A 10,801-nucleotide genomic window follows, 5' to 3' on the forward strand; every position below is an offset into this window, starting at 1 on the left:
CTTTGTGGTGCCTGTAGTGAAGCTCTGTAGCAGGCTTTGATGCCTTGTTTTGGCTTTAGGTTTTTATTAGGAAAAACAGAAGGCAAGCTCATCTTTTGTCTAGCTGCTAGTGTTGTTACTTACCTACCTTACCTTGAACATTGTGCATACAGTGCGTAAGTTATACATCTCCACATTTCTATACATAGCTAGGCATCAACAGCTGAGGTGCCAATCATTGGCGACATCTGTCTGTACACAGGCTGGTGGTTCACCTTCAACTAGGCCCGAGCACGGAGTACACGACAGCAAAATGGCTACAGGCTCTCCTCTGCTTTCATGGGAAGCAACATTGATTTTACATCCTTGAAGCTAGTGAATGTTCAAGAGATGACACAAAACAAAGCATTTATTTTTCTGCATTTTTTTCATCTACCTAATGCAGCAACCAGCATCGGGAAATCGAGTACAGAAATTCTTAACATTCAGAGGTGCAAGTTAAATGTAAATGGCTTGTAATGTCCCACACCACCATGCAGGGTGTGAAATACATTGCAATGCAGTTGCAGTGCATAGCTATGCATAGTCAATTTTGTTTGTGAGAAAAGTTCTTGTGCATCCACCAAAGCTGCAGTAAGTGGACGCCTCTCACTGCTGGAATAGCTGCCATGTAACTTCCCATCTGGGCTCTTGGCGCACATAAGTGCAGGTTTTCAGTCACAAAGTCTCGGTGCATGCTTGTCGGGGCATAATTCGTACAAGCAGAAAGACTACTGTAGTGCTGAAAATTCAACACATTTGTAATGCAGTTGCATTTTTGCATTACAGCTCAACTAAAATTAAATCACATGACAGAGTTGTTAAGAATGACAGCTTCTGCAGTAATTATTCCATAAAGCATAGCAAATATGCAACGAAAGCAATTAAGCTGACAAGTACAGGAACCGACAATAAAACAGATTGTGCCCCTTGCTAAGGTTGTGAAACATTGATAAGTTCACAGACTTTCGAGAGGAGGAGCGACACGTGGGCAATCACGGACGCCGTAGTAGAGGCCTCCATATTAATTGGAACCACCGGGAGTTCTTTAACGTGCGCTGACATCGCGCAGCGCACGGGCGCCTTTCGCGCTTCGCCTCTATCGGAAACGCGGCCGCCGAGTCCCGGATCGGGTCCTCCGACTTAGTAGCCGAGCACCCGAACCGCTAGGCCACCGCGGCTTGTATAGAAAAAGTACCGAAAGTCCTCCGCGGATTTGCACGGTTCAAGCTCCTTGCCGTCGTAGCCACCCTGCTACAATGTGCGCTCGTACGTAATGCTAGGCTGCGGTTGCTGGTAGTCCATATATTCAGCGCCTGGAAGCGCGAAACCTGTAGGAAATATGTACTCTAATATATATTAGAGAACTATGTAGCAGCCATATCATACCCGTAACAAGAAGCGGACTTTTCAGCGAGTGAATGAAGCGTCCTAAACTTCAGCGCGAACAGACGACGCATGCCGAAACGTTCGCACTTACAATGCTTTTCCGCCCTTAATCCCAATACGGAACGTCGAGCGTGGGCACAATAATGCACGTAGAGCATGCTGACCTTTTTTACTACTTCATTCGCGCGTATTAACTTATTAGGAGCGAATTTAAGCTTGGCAAATCCGCATTTCAAGCAGAGCGCTGTACACGCGCATCTCGCCGAAAGACCCGGAAGTCGGAGTACCCAGCATGCCTTGCGGCTCGTTCAGATTGGACACCACCAATATGCGTGTCGGTACAAGCGTGCGTGCGTGCGTGCGTGAGTGGGCAGTGTCTAGCGCGTCAAATCCAAAGCTTATCCGACATGCTGCATGGTTTCTGAGATCACCGCCGTGAGCTTCGCTTGTTTTCTCGTGCTGCTGCTGGGCGGTCTTGCGCGCCGCTTTTACTGTGCTGGAATCGCAAAAGAAGGATTACCGGTGTGTGCTGCCGGTGGGCGCGCTCTCATCCAAGAGTAGTAGCAGCTCCCAATTAAGCGATCCGTCGGGGCATATGTGTTATGGATGTCTGGTCGACAACGATAATGAGGTCAGCAGTGCGGTGCCGTCGTTTGATGAGTCGAACCTTTCGGCCTATTGCACTGCTAACTTCGTTGCAAAAATGCCTGGCTCATAAGCAGCGAAAGTGACCATTGTTTCTGTGGTGTGTTTCGACTACAAGACGGCGCCCTTCTACAGTGTGGCTTCCTTGGAAACTTAGTCGGCGGTGTGCCTGCAACGCCTGTCGCTGTCAGCTCAAACTGACCGCCTGCGAGCGCTGCCTTCTTTTGCGATGTGAACGGTGACGGGACACTTACTGCCTGTGGCCGGAGCTTATAGCAAAAGCGAAGAGTGTTTTGTGTGAAGGTTTGACGAAGTGCGTGTGTCAGTCTGGACCCTTAGCAAGTCATACGAGATGCGACATGCAAAAGTGGTCCACCAGTCGCTTCAGCAGAAAGGAGTGCGGATGTTTTTTACGTTACTTCAATCGAGAACTGCCCATGCAAATATTTCAACTCGTCTCTTGCCTAAACAGCATAGTAAAGAAGCTAAAGCAACAAAACTGCTGTTTCCATGCTGTATATTGATTCCGCACTCGTGCTAGAGGTGGGAAATATGTAGCAGTTATTGGCAGAGTTACAGCCTATGAAGCACGTGCAGCTTCATGTAATTGCAGGTTAGGATATGCGCCTTACTTAGTATTGACTTTGTGACCAGACATAGACATCTGTGAACTAAAAGAAATTTTCTTGCTATAGGATTCTGCAGCATTATGCATGCTTCTGGACACAGAATACCGGGTGCGTCACCTCTCTTAAAATCACTCAGATTTGTGTACTTATCAGTAAGTTTGAGATGAGAAAATTTTATCAGCTTCTATTCTTTATTTTATAATTAGCTACACAGCATGTTGCAAAAAAAATGTTTTAAGGAAAAGTATTTCAGATTAGAGTAGAACAGATCAACAAAGTTGTTTTGGGCATTCTGGTAACTTCAAGATGGTATCTGATGGTTGCATACAGGCGCGCAAGTCAAACCTCAAAGGGCATCAAACTTAACAGTACCGCTGAGCTTATCCTTTCGTGCTTTTTATGTGTGTGTAGATCACCTGGGGAAGTTCAGTATTGGATGTTGGATTTCATAGTTCTGCTACAACTTTTATCTTCCTTTCTACACATGAAACATGACTGAACTTGATTACATTCCCCAAGCAAATACCTGACGCCTTACAATCGTTCCTTACTGTGCACAGTAGTCCCAGTGCATTATATCCACTCATGTGCAGCACACTGTTGTGTTGCTCTTGGTCTCCGAATGTGACGCTCAGCAATATGATCGAATCATAGTCCATCCAGATGGTCTTTGTGGTAGTGCAAATTTCAAAACAGATTGAAGAAGAATGAAGAGTGTGATACCTTGTCATGCATCATGCAATGCTGGTGCTAATCAGGCAACATGTGTGGTATATACACTTTGCACATTTGAGACTCATGGGATTTGTTCTGGAGCCATACTGGGAATTAATTAATCGATCTGTGATTTGTCACTGAAATTGAGAGAGTGCACTAATTTCTGAACTTTTGACACCAACTGTGAATTCAAAACTGTCTTTTCATGTAGGCTTACATGGCCTTTTTACGTGTATGTAAATTTATGCTAATGACTTTAAGTTTTGGAAATTGCCTCGTAACATTCCTGTTACAGCTCACAATTCGCTTTCTGCACGTCATGTTTGATTGAACCTGATTATATCCCCAAGCTTGTTTGTTGCACCTAACAAACACTGTTGCCCTTTCAGAGTTATTCCATTGATTGACTCCGTTCGAGTGCAAGCAACAAATGGTTGTGTTGCTTCTGATTTCGAAATATGGCTGTCTGCATGACGGGCAACAACATAAGCGCTCTGGATGGCTTTCATCATGCATCTATAAGATATCTGTAACTTTCAGAATTGGTTAAAGGAAGAACTGAAGGATGCTGTAAGAGTCATTAGCAGCTTGTTTTTTACATTATTTTACAATGAACTTGCAATGTTGACAAGTTCTTGCTCAGTGTGCATGTTGTCATGTACAGGTCCCTGCAGTATCGAAGGGAACCATTTTGCACTAACAGATAATTTTTTGGTTATTTGTTTGCTGAAGTTGAAAATGATTAATGGGTACTTACGCCAAGACGAAAATTATAAAACAGCAAAACGTGAGCTTATTGCTCATTATTGAGAAGTAATCATTAACTGAATGCTCGAACTTCGTTTGCTTTCACCCTAAATGGGCCTTTAAAGTCTCGACAAGTTGCTACTAAGCAAGCAAACGCACACATGGCCACACGCAGCCTCACTGAGCTTGCTCAGTATGCACATAAGCACGCACAGCTTCGGCAAGCCCCCTCTCAGCACGCAGATGTCCACGTACAGAGAGTTGTCCACGAGCGTCCACGATTTTTTACACGCAAAAAGTGTGCGTGGACGTCTATCAGCTCACAGTACGCGCATATGTACACACAGGACGCACAGAATGCGCACAGGTAACGCCCAATTTCTGCGCGTTCGTGTGCAAAATGAACGTGATCGTACAAAAATCACTGTTCTCGTGCAAACTCACGCAGAGTTCTTTCAATAGGGTGAGAATGTATCTGACGTGCACGGTGCGCTAGAGCGCCATCACACCAGTGTAAATAGGCTGTCGAGAAGCTTCAAATACTGGCCAGCATGCTGTCGATTGCCTTTAATACGATCTGCTCCTGCTACAATCAGTTACACAAGCTTTGACGAATGCTATCGGCTCCGATTCAAGACAGATACTGATCGGGTGCTTGCAGGTTGTATTTAGAATGCATATCGGGAAAAGAGGACCATGACTAGCAGGCTATGAAATCAGTGAACATTTAATGCAGCGTCAAAGTGAGGACAGACATGCGGAAATAAGTCATAACTGGCTTCCTGAAGTCGTCGCAAAAGAAGCAAGTTGTTTCCGGACAAGAGCTGAAATCGACGCCTACCGCCACATATCTCTATCTACCATCTGCTTTGAAAAGGATGACCAGCAGTGGCTGCGGGGCAAACTACAATTGATCACGAGCGTCATGCCCAAGTGGAGTTAATGCGACTTGCTTGAAGAAACCACCGGGCTGGAGGTGAATCGATTTCAGTGAATAATTCTTCGTTAAAAAATTTGTTCCCTTTATTAATTACGAAAACGAGGAGGCCCCGAGTGACGTGAATATAAACAAAACACTAGCGACTTTCTTGCTTACGCGAAAATAGAGCACTGAAGGAAGGCGTTGTTTGCGTATAAAAGAAGTGCTTATTTCTGTGTCAAGCAGCTGCGCCGAAGTTGCGTCTCACCGTACCAGCAAGATGGCTTCGCCGCAGGCACTCAGTTTGCTTGAGATGAGGCATCTACTACCGACTACGATGGGTGAGAAGTTACAGCGTAGACCATTTCTCTAATGAAGGGTGGTAAGGGGCGTAGATCCAGCCGTGCATCAATTACTGCAAGTAAGCACAGGTTCTTCAGTGTCGGTGCCAAGTGCAACACGTGGAGATCGGTCAGCGCCCGTCGCTCCTTAGCAACCTGCCACTCATCCTGGCTGGGTGCCGGCCCAAAGCCGCCGAAGATAAACACTCTTTCACCCATCACTGTGCAGCCATGCCAGTACCTGGGAGATGGTGGAGAGCCACATGGCTTCACTTCGGTCCAACACGACGTCACGGGGTCGTACTTGTGCATATCTGCTAAGAAGGTCTTCAGCACATCGCTGTACCCTCCGAAAATGTACAGCTCTTCGTTGAACACGAAGGCGGAATGTCCTCCCCGATACACAGGGGGAACGCCTTGAACCTCTGGGCGCACCCAAGAAGAGGTGGTCGTTTCAAAATAGTATAGGATTAGAGAACGGTCTGTTGCGCTGCCGCCGAACAAATACGTGCGGGTCCCTATGGCAGACGCAGTCTGGCTGGCACGTTGAAGCGGAGCCTCTCCGGTGGTGGGGACACGATGCCACACTCCGGTATCCAAGTCAAGGACCCGCATATATGGAAAAGAATCACAGTCACTGAAGACATACTTGTGGTGACCCACAACACAAGCTCCGCTGCCGAAAAGCGATGAGGGCACCTCACCAGACACCTCCAGACGGCTGCATGTCATCGTGTTTGAGTCGAAGCGAAGTACACATGGCCACCTGTTCGGGCCGCCCCACAGATACGCACAGTGGCCGTACGCTACAACTGTGTGGCGGGAAATGCTAATCGGCCCGCCGTAGGGAAGTTGCGTCTGCACAATATCCCACCGGCGCGACGCGGGGTCGAAGATGAACACGCGGACCAAGTTCCATGCCGTGTAGCTACTGTCGAACGAGCAAACCTTGCCGTTGATGTGTACAGCCTTGTGGGTGACATGCTCTGGAACACCGTTTAGCCGCACCGTCCACATCCTGCAGAGACACCTGCTTCTGTAAGAAAGAAGGCCCGGTTATTCCAGCGATGGTGGCGGTGTCAAGCGGCTTTTTTCTGAAGCAGCAATATGGCGACCGGTATTCGCGGCGTCAGGGGACGTAGTGCGTCGACGGGTGACTATTTCTGTTTGATTTTGGAACGTTTATCATTTTATGACACTCACACGAATGAATGTTCGAAAAAAACATGTACTGTTGCCCTCACCAAGATTAAAAGCGCTTTTCGTGCATAGCGTGCAATTTCATGCATAGCGGAATAGCGGTTCCAGAGTGAGCATGCGCAGAACGCTAACGGAGAAATAGGGTTAGCGTACGCACGCAATTTTCAGAAGTTAGCGTTGCGGCAGTTGCGGCTTTTGCGCCCTTGGCTCAAAAACATGTCGGCGTCCTTCCAAGCGAGAGCCGCCCGCTTTAGCCGGTTCGCAGTCCTTGCGATTGCGGTCGGCATGTTTACCTGCAACCACTGACGTTTTTGCTTTTCGCTATGCCTTACCTTGGTTCGACGATAAAATTTAAAGGGGTAGAGACACCACAATTTTGTGTTGTACCTTTGGGTTGTAAATAATGCGTAGCGATTCAGTGAGCATGGAACACCATCTTAGAAGCATGAACTCGCATTATATAATTAATAATCGTATTATTTGTACCCAGCAGTTTCGGTTTCGGTTCGTAGTTGCCAGGTTTTGCCAGGCTTTTACATGACGTCAAAAACCAGACAATGCGTTGCCACGTGGGTCCGGAAAGCCGTGACGTCGTTGTAGGCATGACACACACGTGGTGCGCGTGAACGGAGGGCGGAGGGCAAGTCGCAATGCCGAACAGCTCCGAGTCGGAAAGAAGTTTTATTTCGGCGAAGACACCGATTATGAGGAATCGCGGGATGACGCAGACGAGGAACTACAATAGGCCGACGGGACCCCGATGCCGACGCGACAGCGACGCCGACGGTCGCGTCGGCTAACCTGGTCGTTCCCCGACTAGCCAGTCACACTGCACCGACGACGACGATGCCCGAACGACCAAGCGTCGTCCTAGTGTGACAACGCCGCCAACCAAAGATGCCGACGAGACCCGTCGGCCGACGTGTCTTGGGCAGATCGGTGGCCGAGCGAGAACATTCGCCGACCAAAAGCAAGTAGCGAGCTCAGAGCGCGAAGTGCAATCATTATTTAGACAAATAATGCACGCGCACCAACATTCATCCAGCCATATGGCCACTTGGCCGACTCGCCGCACCGATCGTTGCTTGCGAACTGCCGCCCCACTGCAAGCAGGGACACGGAGCGGTGAGCATCGCTGCGCCGCTCTACCCAAGCTCCGCCCACAACCGGTGTCGCACTTCGCCGCCGTGCAGCAGTGCGTGAGCGCTGTTTGGGATGGTGTACAAATCTCGTAAGAAAAGACAAGATCGCCTTGTTATCAGAATGACTGCTCGAGCAGCGACAAAGCATGCCTGCTTATGTTTCGAGCTTTCGGCAACGGCATCGCTCGCGGGCGCTCCGGGCGACGAGCTCTGCTGCTGCCTGGTTGCCGTGGTCGTCGCTAGGCCTATAGCCTCTTCCGCATCGAAGCCGCAGCGGCCGGCGCTTCGGAAGTCGCCTGCGCTATAATAAACGGCCTACTCTACACATCGCTTTACTGTCAACAGCATCATCTCACAATAAAATAATAGTATGGTAAATCTCAGCGACGCCTTCACCAGCGAAGCGAGCGGGCGCCAGGCGAGCCGGACCCCAACGTCGGGCCAGCGGCAGCTGCGAGGCGGTTGTGGCAAGAAGTTTGCTCGTATCACAGTCGTTACCTTTGCCAGCAGCTCAGTATCGGTCAGCGATCCTCAAAAATGACACATTTTTCACATTTCTTATCCCAGGGTTTATTATTTACGTCAAGAACACACTTTAGCTCGTTTTTGTGACGCCGTCAGACGGGATCCAGGCTGGCCGGCCGGCATGATCGGCGTACTTCACGTTCGCACAAGAAAATACATAAAATCCATGATACCAGAGAATGCTTCCTAGATTAGGGCACCGGCAATATGCCTGTGCAAAAGTGGATCTTTCGGCAACGACATCGGCTGCGGCAACGCCGGGCGTAAAGCACCGTCGCACTCGCCAGCGTGCAGAAAAAAGACTCATGAGCACTCGTAACCAAGGTTGCTAGGCCGCGAAACCGCAAAACTTGGTCCCGTACGTCAGAAAACTGTGCAATGACGTAGGAAATACTTGCTTGTGTTTTCTTCTCTGTTCCTACGTCACATTAATGCACTAGCGATGGCTCAGACTTCAAGAGTGAGCATTTTCACAAACTTTAAAATTAAATTAAGATATGTTCTAGACCTCCCTTAAATTTAATACTTCCCTCTTATGGTCCTCACATACAAAGGAAACGTATGGCAGTCTTTTGTACAACCTCGGAATTTGATGTCTCTACCCCTTTAAGCTGCAATACAGCCTAGTTTTTTTCGATACGCTCACGATTCGGCGGTACAATAGCCTTATGGGACCTTAAGCTGCACTGCTACCGTCTGCAACTGCCCGAAATGTAACACAGACGTGCCGAACGATACAAAAATTGATTTTGAGCTTTGCCGCGGTGTTTTATGTACTTAAATTACATAACGCAACAATTTATATTAAATTTACAAAAGTTTTTTGAACATTAGACGCCATGTGATAGAAAATATTGACACCGCCATTCGTCGTCATCGCTCTCATGACAACACGACCGCGCGGAATGCGCGCGAGCTCGCCTTGAGAAAAGAAAGAAGCCGAAGTGTGGGGCAAGCGAACGCTCAGCGTTAGGGCTGGTACCGACGTCCACTGCAGTCGCCTAGTTTGACGTACCCAACCGTACTGAACCACGCGTGACATCTTGTGAAGGTGCTGGGTAACGCATTCCATGCCTCGGACTCCTCCAGCAAGCAGGGATTCAAGTCCTCGAGGGTCATCTGCCATCGAGGTGACGCCTGTACACCACGGCAGCCGCCGGCTCCAAGGCCTTCAACCCGAGTTTGGGCTCCTGGAGTCTCGTTCGACCCAATCGGTTCGTCCAGCGCAATCGTCGACGACCGTCCAGCCCGAAATAGGCATGCAGACGACGATTAGTGCACCTTCCGTTGTGCTGCACCAGCCTCGGGAGCCACCGAGCTTCCAAGGCTCTCCAGCCGAAGACCCGGAAGACTGGCTGGAGAAATTTGAACGCGTGGCCCAATACAACAGGTGGGCAGGTGACTCCAAGCTTCAAAACGTATTCTTTTCGCTGGAGGGCGCAGCTCGTACGTGGTTTGAGAACCGGGAGTCGTCCATAACAACGTGGAATGTATTTAAAGAGCAGTTCCTGAAAGATTTCACCACGGTGCTTCGAAGAGAACGGGCCGATCTGCTCCTTCAGTCTCGAATTCAGCTCCCAATTGAAGGCGTGCTTGTGTACTTCGAGGAGATGGCGAAGTTATTTCGCCGATCTGACCCGGATATGACCGAGCAGAAGAAACTTCGGTACCTTATGTGAGGTGTAAAAGAGCAATTCTTCGCCGGACTGGTGCGCAATCCACCGAGCACTGTAGCAGAATTTCTGTCGGAGGCCACCACCATGGAAAAGACACTCGATATGCGGTTGCGGCAATACGAGCGTCAGCCTTTCGCCGCCATGACTGCTGCAGCCACTGAAATGAATACTACTGACGTGCTCCGCGAAACCGTGCGCGCTGTCGTTCGCGAGGAGCTCCAGAAGCTGTTCCCGGCTACGCCGCCTGCGCCAACGGTTTATACCCTCTCCGAGGTTATTCTGGAAGAGGTGAAACAGGCGCTTACAACCCCAGCTCCCTTCCAGCCGTCTACAGCCCCACCGCTAATGACGTACGCCGCTGTTGCTCTTCGCGCACCACCGCCGTCGTCGAGTCGCCTTCAGGAAACCCCGGCCCGGGATAGGAAACCCCGGATAGGAAACGACTATCTGGCCGAATCTACCGGCGGGACACGCAGGTCGCCATCCCCTCGTCGGTTCTCTTATCCTCGTCGGTCTTACGGTGACTTTCCGCGGGGAAGGTCGCCAAGCCCCCGCCAGGAAATCTAAAAGCAGCAGCCTTTGAGGGGGAGGTTGCTCACCGACGAAATGTAACAGACCCTCCTACGCCGCAACTAGGTGGCCACCCGATGCCACGACAGACTGCCGTCCAACACCGTGATACGCCGACTCGACGCGAATGCCACCTGACGAATCGAAGTGAACCCGCGCCGCACCGCAGCCGTGACCGAACACCGCGCCGTACCTCTCACACGACGTCTACGACAGTAAACCTGAGCATTTCCCTCCACGGAACAGACGTCACTGCACTCATCGACACAGGGGCGGATTACTC

The 10,801-nt window shown here is 49.6% G+C and overlaps 1 pseudogene; it reads left to right on the plus strand.

Moving 5' to 3' along the window:
* The first annotated feature begins 9,531 nt into the window (after nt 1–9,531).
* Nucleotides 9,532–10,515, plus strand: LOC149357101 (uncharacterized; annotated as a pseudogene).
* The last annotated feature ends 286 nt before the right edge of the window (nt 10,516–10,801 follow it).

The sequence above is a fragment of the Amblyomma mixtum genome, chromosome 3, assembly GCF_055824585.1.
Source record: "Amblyomma mixtum isolate Tamu chromosome 3, ASM5582458v1, whole genome shotgun sequence".
Classification (NCBI taxonomy): domain Eukaryota; kingdom Metazoa; phylum Arthropoda; class Arachnida; order Ixodida; family Ixodidae; genus Amblyomma; species Amblyomma mixtum.